Source organism: Phocoena sinus, chromosome 2, assembly GCF_008692025.1.
Source record: "Phocoena sinus isolate mPhoSin1 chromosome 2, mPhoSin1.pri, whole genome shotgun sequence".
Lineage (NCBI taxonomy): Eukaryota > Metazoa > Chordata > Mammalia > Artiodactyla > Phocoenidae > Phocoena > Phocoena sinus.
Genome location: NC_045764.1, coordinates 115,702,464 through 115,716,163, shown reverse-complemented (window position 1 = coordinate 115,716,163; position 13,700 = coordinate 115,702,464). Strand labels below are relative to the sequence as shown.

At 41.1% G+C, this 13,700-nt stretch overlaps 1 protein-coding gene across 1 annotated transcript in view; it reads left to right on the top strand.

Annotated features, from left to right (window-relative positions):
- The window catches only part of SLC25A21 (solute carrier family 25 member 21), a 534,134-nt gene that overhangs the window by 343,042 nt on the left and 177,392 nt on the right, over positions 1–13,700 (top strand). The window lies entirely within an intron of this gene.

Sequence of the window (13,700 nt, the reverse complement as noted above, 5' to 3'; positions counted from 1 at the left end):
CTGCCCAGGGATGGGGTGGGGGAGATAGTAACAGGCACTGGGTCCCGGGAATGAAGAGCTCATTCCCCAGAAAAATCGGAAGGACAAGACAGCAACAAGTCGATGTCTGAGATCCTGGTAGTGGAAAGTCTCCCGGTCTGATGAGGTCAAGCTTTAGCTATATGGTGGTGGTGGGGGTCACGGGAGTGACATGAGGAGACAGAGGGCACTGGAGCTGAGAAAACCAAGGAACTGCAAAGCCAGGGCGTCCTCACGCTCTTGGATCCCAGGCTAGGCCAGCCCTAGGTCACCCTGAACTTGCTCCACCTCTAGCTGCTGCTTCCTACCCCCTCCTTCTACCTCTTGGCCTGATTCTCTCTAATACTCCTCCCAACTCTCCAGAAGAGGCTCCTTCTCTCCTCAGTTCACACAAGGGGCTGGCATGTTCCTCACCTGCCATTGTTCTTGATCCTCATTCAACATCTCTTTCATTCCTTGGTCATTTACCAGATGCCTGGACATGACTCCACAACCATCCAGGACTCCAGAGCCTGTTCCCTGGTAGCATCAACTTCAGTGCTACCGAGCAATGAACCTCAGTCCTCACAGTTCCTGCACCAGCCCTCGCCTTACTCTCCATGCAAGATGGTGACAGGAAACTCACCTCCCTAATGTCAAATCTGAAATATTCCCTCTTCTTGCTCTTCCAGCGCTCTCCTCTCCTGTGTGTGCTGCACCTCCTCGTCATCCTGTTCAGGATGCCCTTCAACTCCTTCTTCTTCCCCGTATCTTCCATTCCCTTCTGACTTCACTTGGCTGTCAATCTGGATGCCCATAGCTGGCCTTTTCAGCCAAATGTAACCCCAGCTCCATGTTTTCTGGTCCTACTGCAACTTGGCAAGCTTTAGCTATATGGGGGAGTCACTAGTCACTTCTGAGTAGTTTCTTTCTGAGTCCCCATCTCATCCCCACAGCAGCCTCTCCATGCCCCCTCCCACTGCACAAGCCTCCACTCGTTCCCCATCACTCTCTGCAGGTGAACCTGCCTTCCTTTCTCCTGAGGAAACTGGGAACATCTGACATGATTTCCTTCTAAATTCCTCTACTTGGCCTTTCACCTGGGTTGTTTCTCTTTATTCTTATTTCTAAAGAGGAAGTATCTGGCCTCTTTTCTAAGATCAGTTCCTCCTGATTCTACTCCTCCTCTAGAATTTACTTTATTCCTCTTTCTTTTGCTTCTTCAGTTTTCCCCTCCAACTACAAATATGCTCATCTCCCCCATCCTTTAAAAAAAAATTCCTATTGATTCCTTTTGCTGTTGTCCTCTCTCTCTTTTTCTAAGTTACCAAACTTTGTGATGAAGAATATTGTCTATATCTGTTTTTCTCTGCCACCTGCTAATTTCCATACTCAGTTACTCTGATGCCCACCTCCACCATTCTACAGAAGCTGACTCCTCAAACGTGGCTCTTGTAGCGTTTCACTCCAGCAGAGCTGAAGGGTCAAAGCTTAGATCCCTCCATCTCCATTATATAATGCTTCCGTGTCGGCCCTCAACACACCTGTGTTTAAGAGGTACCTACCCTACTGGTCTGAGAATACACATGAAATGCAACAGGATCATTATGGGCCCAGTTCTAAAGCCTTCAAACTGGCAAATAAGAATGTGAATGTATAGAAACATTATCTACTGTTCACAAGACAGTATTGTGAACAGAGGCACTGATACATCATAAGAAGACTATATTGTGCTTTCCCATAAGATTCATGGTTTGAACCAAGTTGGGTTGTATCAAATACCGATGGATGTCCTAAGCATTCCACATTTTCTCCTCCTGCTGTTTATTAGCAAGTTACAGAAGTAGCCAGTCTCACTTTGGCAGAAGTTGGTCCATTAAATAACAGAACAGCTTCTTAACAAAAGCACTCTTAATTTATGCTAAACACTCCTAAATTTTAACTTCATAGATAACAGGAACCACATGTTCTGCAGATCCATTATATTTTCTTTTCTCCAAACATTGTACAATGGAATCGGGATATGGTCAAATGTAGAGACTGGTTAGATTCGATTTCGCCAAAAGAAGCTGAGTGTCTACTCTGTGAAGATATTTGGTCAGACTCTGGAGGGAGAGGATGCAAAGGTAAATTAAGATGAACTCCCCACCCTCAGGGAGCTTACAGTCAAGTAATAGAAACAGGACAAGTACCTGGAGACCACAACTGAAGAGAGACAATAATAGTGAGTGCTACTCAGAGGAGGCAGGGACCACTCCAAAGGAGGGGGGCCCCACTCTAACCCCCAGCAGGAGAAGATGGTCCTCTGCGAATGAAGACTGAGAAAAAGCCAACAGATTTGATGTCTATGAACAAACCATACCTGTTATTTAAGAAAGGCTCCGTTGAGAAAAGGATGCTTTTATCTGAAAAATCAGAAATCTCTCTGAACATTTATTTTCACAAATGCTAACCTATTAAATTTGTATTTAGAAGATAATAGGTCCTTGTGAGTTTGTCAAAATTGAATTGTGTCATTTGTGTTTTCTGGAGAGTGCCTTTCTTGTGGGCTCCTACCTCATGACATTGTGTCCATTTAGAGGCTTTATGACCAAAGAAAGGCTTCTGCAGGGAGTCAGGGGCCCTATGGAGATAAAATGCCTTATGTTTCCCTGCAGGAGGTCTGGCTGTCTCTGGCAAGTGTAATAGCCATTCATGCACTGAGAAGATCTTATCTTGTGTCCTATTGGTTCAGGGTCACTTGCTGGCTCACATTATATTGAAATGTGGACAGAGAGAGGGAGTAATTTGTTAATGTCATGTATGATGAACTTGGTTAGAAAGGGAAGTGTACCCGCTTTATAATAACACAAGTGTTTCCTTACTAATCCCTTGGCAGGTTCATTATCTGTGCAGCCCCGGGCAATGGTTAGCCTATGGTGAAAGTGAAATTTAACCCTCAGCATGAAATTAATCCTCAAAGACTTATGCCTGCTCAGTCTAAAACTAATACATTCTAAGTGATTTTATAATCCCTGACTCTCTCTTTATTGCGTAGGTGCTAAATTGTTATCAAGATGTTATAGAGCACGCTAGGAAGTTGATTTTTGTTTACTTGAGAAAACTGGACAAATCTATAAGAACAAGGAGACTGATTTCCCAGTTCAAGGTTGCAGTTGTAAACCTGACATGGTGGTATGGCTATATTTTAAGCACTAATAGAGTTACCATTTGTTGGTGATCATACTCACGTTTGCTCTATGTTTTCCCTAATATGTACAGGAATAAAGAATTTAAAAAAATAAAAATCACTTGACAAGGAGACTTTCGCTCAGCTTATTGACGTTTGACATGGAAAAACTGGGAAACACCGGGAGAATGCCAAATAAGTGTGAATGGTTCCTTGTGGGGTCAGGAAACCTTTAACAAGTGTTTAAGAGTAAAAGGAAGTAAGGCTGTGTCCCTTTTCCTGTTTCACAAGACATTCTTAGCCTTTTCGTGTATCTTTCTTGCCAAGGTGTATGTACAGTTAGGGAGAGAGAGGAAGGAAAGATTAGGACTGAGAAGTGGTGGAAGGGAGCCAATATTTACTGAGAAATATACATACCAAGCATTTTACACACATTGTCTTACTTAATCCTCACTGCAAATGGCAAGGTAGGTAGCACTTTTGCAGATAAAGAAACAGAAAGTTTTAAATTCCCTGCTGAGGTTTGTACAGTGGGTAAGTGACATAGTCAGGATTTGAATACAGGTCTGTACAACTGCAAAGCCTTTTCTATTTCCACTGTATCACAGAACCTAAGAAAAGATCAAAGATCTGGAAAATCAATGAAAAGATCAAAGATTTGGAAAATCAATGAAAAGATCAAAGATTTGGAAAATCAATGAAAAGATCAAAGATTTGGAAAATCAATGAAACCTTGCCTGATTGAAATTCAATCTTTTTCCCCCCAAAATGCAAGAGATCCTTGAAATTTACCTAGTTGCAGTGTAGAATATTAATGTTCCTCTGTGCTAATTTGTGTTTTCTTTTAATGCAACATGATGACTTATTTTTACCATATTTATAGGTTGCTCATAGTTTCATATACTGCATTATTACAAAATTAGTTCATACCTTCACTCCTAACACTTTAAAAGGTGGTTGTGAGATAAATGCCCAAAAGGCTCAAGGGCGTGGGATAAGTCTACCCTAGAATTCACAGAATTCTTTATTCCTAGATATTTCAAAGAAATCGAGGGTCTCCTGAAATTAGGAACTACATCTGACATGCTATTTTAATCCAGGAAATGCACATTTATTAGAAGTCTACTGTTGCTTCATTATCTACCTCCACAAAATTTTTACATAGGGAAGGTGGACTTTTAAAAGAATTACAGCTGTCCCTGTGTGTATCCTTACTTTGCCAAACCCTTATCAAATTAGTGTTCCAGATATTGGTTCTCTCGTGCCTGGCCTATTTTAACATCCTTTTTTGCTGTTGCTTCCTGTTGGTTGACATTGCCTATCACTCTGCTGTGGAAGGAAGTTAAATTGGTCTGGTGCAATTTTCCCTTCATAGAGCTAAGTTCAGTGGAAGCCAATGCCCTTTCCTGAGTAGACACAAATCAACTCTTTGATTTACTAATTTACTCCCATTTCAGCTTATTGTTTAGGTAGGTACTTCTTTCTGACTCTAAATGTACCTTTTTGTAAACTTCTAGAACATTCCTCTTAAGCTTTCAAAGATCATAAGCTTAGTTCTTAGGAAAAAGTTATGAGCCCTTTCCGATGTACCCATACCTCCCTTTAAAACTCTCTGCCAGGCTCTTTTCTGTGCTGGTTTAACTTCCCATTTACCCAGGAAGACACTGTGCTCACTGCCCCAGAATTGTCCTTCCTGGCTTCACAAGTTAACTGCTTCAAATAAGTTTTCTCCATTTAACCCCATATTTTCTCCAATCCATCAACTCAATTTGTATAACCTATCTCCTTTAAGTGTTTATTTATATTCTGTGTGTATAAAATTTATTTTAATAGTGCTGTATATTTACTTTAAATTCCCTTCTCACTGACTCTGATTTTCAAACTTCCTTGCATCTCACCTTTGTGTTCTTATGGCTGGTATAGTTTGCTACACACTTTATAGATGGACTGAAAAATTAACTTTGATGGACTTATATGGAAGTTTTACATTTTAGTGAAATTAGTATTTTTTTCTAATTTTAAGCAAAGCAAAATTATTCAAGCTCTGGTAAATGAGTATTTAGTAAAGTTTATAGATTCTGATAAAATGTTCTTTGTTGTTTAATCACACAAAAAGTGGTGGCATCTGCTTTGTTTTCTGAAATTTGTTTCATCATTGTAGAGTACCACAAGATGTTCCTTTGAAGTGATGATTTTCTTAAGGGTAGAAACAGTCATTTATAGTATTAAAAAAAAAAAACTTAAAAAGGCATAAAGCTGAAAATAGGCAGTAAAAATTTGTTGTAGATAGATTCTTTTTGAGTACCCAAGAATGCCTTCCTGTTGGCATTTGTTTATAACTTTGTTTGTTTTTCTAAAATTACTTCCAAACTGTCAGCCTGCAGAAAAGCATGAAAAGTTGTAATAATCACACTTCATATCCGTTAAGTTAATACAGAATATTATGGAAAATTGTTTTAACTCTTGAAAATCCCTCTACAACTATAAAAGTGCAAATGAGATTGTCCCTGCTGTTTCAGCCAGGCCTGTGAGCCTCAAAGCAATAGGATATTTATAAGAAAATTCCAGACATAGCAGTGCTGCCATGATCCATATGACCCAAACTTTCCAGTTTTCGTCTCTTGTCCTGCCTGAGCAAAAACAAAGAGGCATAAAATTTAAATTGGAAGATCTCAAATCATTGTTATGACTCGTAATGAAGATAAGTGCATTATTTTATAGAGTCAGTCGGTTGATTTGGAAGAAAAAGGCACTTTTAATTTTCATTATACTCTGGTGATTTTCAAGTCACTGTCTCTCCATAAATAGCTCCAACTTCTCTCCACACTGTCCTGAGAAACTGGCTATTTCTGTTTTTGAGTGAGGGATTTGGTTTTCTTTAAGACTATACTGACAATCCCTTAAATTTAAAAGATTCTATTTAATTTTTTATCAAAACTAGCAAAGACACAGCATGAAAATTACTTGAGCATATCTATGTATTGATCTTTCTCAAATTTTATTCTTGGAAAAGACTACACTGGTATCTTCAGCTGGGACTCAAATAGCTTGAAGGAAAAGTACATTGTGTATTTAAGAGTCTTTTCAATGTTTCTAATTTGGTTTGGAATTTAATTCAGTAGATTCCAGTTTGGATTTCTCAGAAAACATTTTTGCCAGCCTTATGGGCACCGTGGCTTCATTCTAAGGGTTGATGCATCTCATGAAAGGTTGCTCGAGAAATACCAAAGAGACATCTTTAATCAGTTCAAAACTGGCATAATAAAATTATCTTGTGGTGGAAACTCATTTTACTTTAAACCTAAACAACTGAAGTAAGGAGGGGCTATATACAACAAGTAATACTAAGCTTATAAGAGGAGAGTTGAATTTAAAATTCAGGATTTTTTCCTAATTTTATACCTACTGTATGTACTAGAGATGTTCCCCCACAAACTCTGATACTGCTACATATATTTGGGTGCCGCTGTGTGCAAAAGATAAACTAGCATTTTAGCCTTAAATCTTAGCTTTTCAGCCAAAGCTTTCTAATAGAAATATAATGTGAGCCATACATATAATTCAAAATTTGCTATTAGCCACATTTTAAAAAGTAAAAAGTACATTCTTACTACAATATATCTTATGGGATCCAATGGTTAAAGTGTAGTCCTAGCAAAATGATGAAGTTATGATTAATGGGAAAATATTTTATACTTCTTGAGCTCTTGAATTTGAATCTAAATTAATTAAAGTAAAATCAACTCATTTCCTGAGCTGCACTAGCCACATTTCAGCTGCTCAGTAGCTACATGTGACTAGTGACTACCATATTGGACAATGCAGTTTTAAGCCAAAATTCTAGTGCTATTTTAATGGTCTTTTTGTATGTAGTTACTGTTTAGAAGAAACATGATAAAACAAAGATAACCTGCTTTCTATAGACCCACTAGAAATCAGCGTAAATAAAATTCTTCTGTGCTGGACTGACTTCTAAGCACACTTATTTCCCATTATTTTAGTTATACACGGCACGTGTGTACTGGGAGGTTTGTGGGGATGGAGGGATAGAAATTGTGGCCATGTTATCAATCCATGACTTTTAAAATCAGGTAACCATCTCCCACTTCGAAACCCATCATGAAATTCTGGTAAATCTAAGCTTTCGCTTACATCCCAAGTCATGAAATTGATGATGTAGGATACTGAGGAGGGAATGGTGTGGGTTTTCATATGTATGGTGAAGGGCAGTGGTAATATTCCTTAAGAATATATTAACTTGGAAAAATAACTGTCTTGCAATATTAACCTTTTCTCGCCTTATATAAGACATGCTACTTTAAAACTAAGTAGAGTGAAAATACATATTTTCTCGCATTGTGTCTTCTCCCAGAGGAGGAATGTGAGTGCTTTCTAGTTCCCTATTTCCTGAAATAAGAAAAAGGATACAACTGTTATCACCAAAGTCTTACTAGTATCCTAGGATAAAATATTTAGAGAAAAATAAGCCCTTAAAAGGGAATGTATGGATTCTGTGCCTGGATATTCACACAATTTTCATAATGCCTCAGGTTACATACTTTACTGAAACTACCTGTCCCCCCGCCCCACATGTGAGGTACTTTTCACAGTGAATGGAAGCGATGAGATGTTTGGTTTAATAATATTAATAATTTCCCATTCGATTTGGTGCTTGTGTAGCATCTTTTGCTGGGAACTAATGGCAGTAAAAGAATGTGAATGATACCAGAAAAATGTGAAAGCGAAAATTGTGATTCGTTCCTTAGATGCAAATTCTGTATGACATATTCATAGCATATCCAGGTTGTTAACAAAGTTTTTTTTTTTTTTTGCCCTAAGAAATAACATGGCAATGCATGATTCTGTGGTGATTTCTACTTGTTTCTCCCTTTTAGTTTTTATGAACATTTGCATTTTTAAATGTAAAGACTTAGCTTCTAAATTGTGTACTAGGAATATGCACTATTCACAGTGCACTATCCTATAAAAAGCAATAATGTGTTCTCTCAGCAGTGAAGCAATCCACAGGGGGGGAAAATGCAACAACATGTGATGGTAATCGTATAGCTGAAGAGGAGTGAAAAGAAAGAAAGCTGTTACTGGAAGAATTTGGTAGACATGTTTTGAGGTACCTGCAAGTTCCTGCTCTGCAAGTTGCCATCACTCAAGGGCTTTGCTGAAAGGGTTGGCTTTCCGTCCATGTTTGCACAATAACTGCATTCCCTGGACGTGGCTAAGTGAGCCAGGGGTAGATAGCTGACTCCCTAGAGAATTTCAATTGTGATGTGATTTTTGCAGTGAGAAAACCAACAGGAGACAGAAAGCACTCTCAAATTAGGATAATTTGAAGAGGGTTTATAAATGGATTCATTATAAGAGTATGGGCAGGGTGTAAGGAAATTACAAGGAAGAACTCAGGATCCTGGGGCTACCAGCAAAAGGAAGTAAAGCTGCTGTGAAGGGCAAGGTTAGCAAAACTTGAAAGATGAAAGTCACAAAGAAAGGGCTCCTTGAGAGGAGCAGTGAACTTCTGTTGATAGAGACAAGCCTGAGGAAGCCTCACGGGAAGGAACCAGACAGATAAATATCCCCAATGCATTTTCCTCCCTTCTTCTTGTCACCTCATGGCTTCTCATTGACCAAATCCAACTGGAAGGCAGAGAACATAGCAGTCTTTTGATGTAATCAGTTCACATCGCCTCTCGGGGCAGCAGACAGGGTGGAGAAGAGTAGAGAGTGGATCTGCAGGAGCAAATGAAAGGTATTTGGCACATGTAGTGGCAGAAAGGAATAAGTGGTGAGCACTGGTTTTGTGTCATATTACACCAGGGCTGGGGTTGCCCTGTCAAGGTCAGTGCTGTGGAGGAGCAGGAAGCATGAACTGGTGTAGAGAGAGGACATGGAGAGAGACAGAGGCACAGTACAGTGTTGAGCCTTGGTCAGTTAAGGCAAATCTAGCTGCAGTAACAGGTAAACCCCTAAATTTCAGTGGTTTACCCCCAATCAAATATACTCATATAATAGTACAATGTGAGTATTACCAGGTGGTAGGAGGTTCTCCTCAGTGTGTGATTTAGTGATCCGGGCTCCTTCCATCTAGTGGCTCTGCACCCGCTAGAGCTTTGGAGTCCTCTGCTTTCTCCTTGCAGGTGATACAGATTTGATGTAAGATGTAGCTAGTCTCTGCTATAAAGGTATCTTGCAAAGTACCTCTCGCAGGAGCAACAAGAGAGAGAATGGAGGAGCCCCACTCACTTCTTTAAAACCTCAGACTGATATACACTACCAAATGTAAAATAGATGGCTGGTGGGAAGCAGCTGCATCGCACAGGGAGATCAGCTCGGTGCTTTGTGACCACCTAGAGGGAGGGTGGGAGGGAGATGCAAGAGGGAGGGGATATGGGGATACATGTATACTTATAGCTGATTCACTTTGTTATGCAGCAGAAACTAACACACCATTGTAAAGCAATTATACTCCATTAAAGATGTATAAAAAACAAACAAAAACAAAGCAAAGAAAAACAACCTCAGTCTGGAAGTAACATACATTACTTTGCTTAGATTCCATGGAAAAGAACTAATCACATGACCTACACCTGGATGTACAGGGGGCTGGGGATGCACTTACTATCTGGCTGTGTAGGTATCTCCCAGCATCAACTTTACACAAGGAATCACTTCCGCACCAGTCCCTGGTTGATTCCCATGTCCCAGTCCCAGCTCCCAGGAGACCAGGAGACGTCATTACACCTACTTGTCACACATGGTCTCTGTAATAACCACCCCCCCCCCCCGATATGACACATGTCACATGGCAGTGCTAACAACCAAAGCCCTCGGTGAAGCCAACAGAAAAAAAGGCATGTTTATGCCTTCAAATTTCTAGAATGTTTAAACTTGGGATTTTAAAGAAAATTTTGTTTATCTTATTTATATATAAAAGTGTGGTATCTTGAATTGTGTACTTGTTTATCTGTATACATAAAACTTTCAGAAATTGTACAGCTTTTTAATTCTCATGATAGCTGAAACTCAACCTGACACAAGTAATATTAATATATACACATATATATATATATATATATTTGAACCAATCTTCATTGCAGAAAGTTCTCTTGGCATCATATATTTAAAGTTGTGAATTTACTCACTTCATCATTGAAAATACTCATTTCTCTCCTTCCTTTATTTCAAAAGTTGTCTATGTTCAAGGGAATGAAAAAAACAGGGAATACCTTCTAACTCTTCTATAAATTATATCAAGATTTCTTTTAATAGACATTTCAAAGTATAGAATTGCAGCTGTCCTGCGATTTCTGCCAGAATTTGACCTAACACACATGAGTAAGAGTTCCAAAAGTATTTGTACTGGGAAGTAGTGTTTTACAGTGGTTCTTCCCTTTCTTTCTTTCTTTCCTCCCCCCTTCCCTTCCTCCCTGCCTCCCTTCCTTCCTTTCTTTCTTTCCTCCTCCAGAAGGGCTAGAGTAGTACCACCAGAGCCAACAGAAAGCCACAGTGATTTGGCCAGATTTCTGAAAATATATATATTTTTCAAAAGAAATTTTCATATTTTCTCAAAGTTTTCAAACTAAACAAGCATCTATGAGAATCTAAATAACACACTTATCACTAGTCCATAATGCAGAAGTGGAAATCAAACACAAAAAAACAAGAAGGGCATTTTATTTCAAGAAACAAACAGAAACTAAATCCACAAAATAAATAGGGGAACAGAATGAAGAAGGGATCGTTATGGCTGGGGTCAGCTGTGCTATGTGTCCTCATCATCCTCGTCATGTTATATTAGTTCTTGTTTGGCATCCAGGAGCAATAGGACTCCTTATTAAGCCCTCAAAGTGAAGGAATCCCAGAGAGATAGGCACATGGCAGCAGGGCCATCCTCCCACCAGGAGGAGAGACTGTACCTGCCTGAGGTGCGCTACCTCACTGTGACCACGGTACCAGGGGAGAGAATACCAAAGGACATTGGAGGCTACCTGTCCCTTCCTCCTCTCAGGACGACCCATTTTCAAGGAAAGTTCAAACTCAGCCAGAGGCCACTTATCTCAGAAGCTCAGCTCTAGCGCAGAGCTGAGAAACAAAACACATGCAAAAATGGTCTCTGGACAGCCAAATTGCATGGTGTGCAGGGAAGGCTCTGATGTTCATGGACCTGACTCATAGTCTGGCCCCTCCAGTCCCTACTAAGGGTCATGACCAAGCTGGGTTATCTGGTCCTTAGTTCACTGCTGGGTGTTAAGTGATGAATTAAAGGTCATGGGAGGAACGCAGGAGAGAAAAATGGGAGAAGGAGAGAAAAGCAGGGAGAGTGCTTAGGGGCAGACACGCTGATGGGCAAGAAATGATAGCTCATTGCCTAGCAAGAAAAGATCGAACAAAAACCATGTTGGGAAAACCAAGAACTAGAAAAGCACTATGGGGACATTAGGGCGGGGACTGGCCTGCCCATGCCTTGCAAGGCCCAATGAGATCACTGTGTAACAGCACAGGAGGGTAGATCCTAGTCAAAGGGTCCCCACCAACCCCAGGCACTTCAAAAATGCTGTGTCGCATTCCCTGTGTACTGTTCAAGGAAGCAAGCAAGAATACCACAAATTTGGGAAGACTTGCCTGTCATTAATGTTTTAATGCTACATGTCTGTCTCCTATTAGAATGCAAACTTCTGTAAGAGGGTCAGTGTCTAAGTTAAGCAGAGTCTCACACCCAAGTACCCCATACAGAGCAGGCATTCCATAAATGCTAGTTAGCTTGAATTCTCTGTGAATGTCACTGTTTCAGAACACTTTAGCTCTTTTATACTCAATGTTAACATATTACTTGTGAAGGGAGGGACTAAAACTCCAAATGTTTAAGTCTAATCTTCACGCTTAGAATTCATGATGATTAAATGAATGAGAGTGATTGGAGTTTCATTGGAGACTACCAGAACTCACCCTAGCAGAAGTTCGAAGGAGGGTTTTTTTTTTTTTGCGGTACGCGGGCCTCTCACTGTTGTGGCTTCTTCCGTTGCGGAGCACAGGCTCCGGACGTGCAGGCTCAGCGGCCATGGCTCACGGGCCTAGCCGCTCCGCGGCATGTGGGATCTTCCTGGACTGGGGTACGAACCCTTGTCCCCTGTATCGGCAAGCGGACCCTCAACCACTGCGCAACCGGGGAAGCCCTGAAGGTGGGGGGGTTTTAAACTCATGTATTTACTATAGGTTTCTCGCTTGGGTGTCATTTTATATGAACGTCATGTTTAGTCTTTAAGAGTTTTGGAGCCTAGGTTAACCAAGATATCCGATTATCTGTATCTTAAATTGTAGAACAGAGAGCTATTATTTAAAAAACTAATTGTTTTAAAATGCAAAGTTAGGGAGAGGACTGGGGTTGGCGGCTTGAACATAGCCTGAAGGGGTTAGTGCACCACGGCTAGCCGGGAGGGAGTCCGGGAAAAGTCTGCACCTGCCGAAGAGGCAAGAGAATTTTTCTTCCCTCTTTGTTTCCTGGTGCGCGAGGAGAGGGCTTTAAGAGCGCTGCTTAAAGGAACTCCAGAGACGGGCGCGAGCCGCGGCTAAAAGCGCGAACCCCAGAGACGGGCGGGAGACGCTTAGGCTGCTGCTGCCGCCACCAAGGGGCCTGTGTGCGAGCACAGGTCACTCTCCACACCCCTCTTCCGCGGAGCCTGTGCAGCCCGCCACTGCCAGGTTCCCGGGATCCAGGGACAACTTCCCCGGGAGAACGCACGGCGGGCCTCAGGCTGGATCAACATCACGCTGGCCTCTGCCGCCGCAGACCCGCCCCGCACGCAGTGCACCTCCCTCCCCCCCTCCACCCCCGGCCTGAGTGAGCCGGAGCCCCCGAATCAGTGGCTCCTTTAACCCCGTCCTGTCTGAGCAAAAAACAGACGCCCTCCAGCGACCTACACGCAGAGGCAGGGCCAAATCCAAAGCTGAGCTCCTGTGAGCTGTGAGAACAAAGAAGAGAAAGGGAAATCTCTCCCAGCAGCCTCAGAAGCAGCGGATTAAAGCTCCACAATCAACTTGATATACCCTGCATCTGTGGAATACCTGAATAGACAAGGAATGATCCCAAATTGAAGAGGTGGAATTTAGGAGCGAGATCTATGATTTTTTTCCCTTTTCCTCTTTTTGTGAATGTGTACGTGTATGCTTCTGTGTGAGATCTTGTCTGTATACTCTTGCTTCCACCATTTGTCCTAGGGCTCTATCCGTCCATGGTTTTTTGAAAAAAAATTTTTTTTCTTAATAATTTTAATTGTAATAACTTTATTATACTTTACCTTCGTTCTTTCTTTCTTTCCTTCCTTCCTTCCCTCCTTTAGACAACGAATCACCCCAAATTGAGGAGGTGGTCTCTGGGAGCAGGATTTATGATTTTTCCCCCTTTACCTCTTTTTGTGAGGGTGTATGTGTATGCTTCTGTGTAAGATTTTCTCTGTATAGCTTTGCTTCCAACATTTGTCCTAAGGTTCTATCCGTCCCTTTTTTTTTTCCTAAATATATTTTA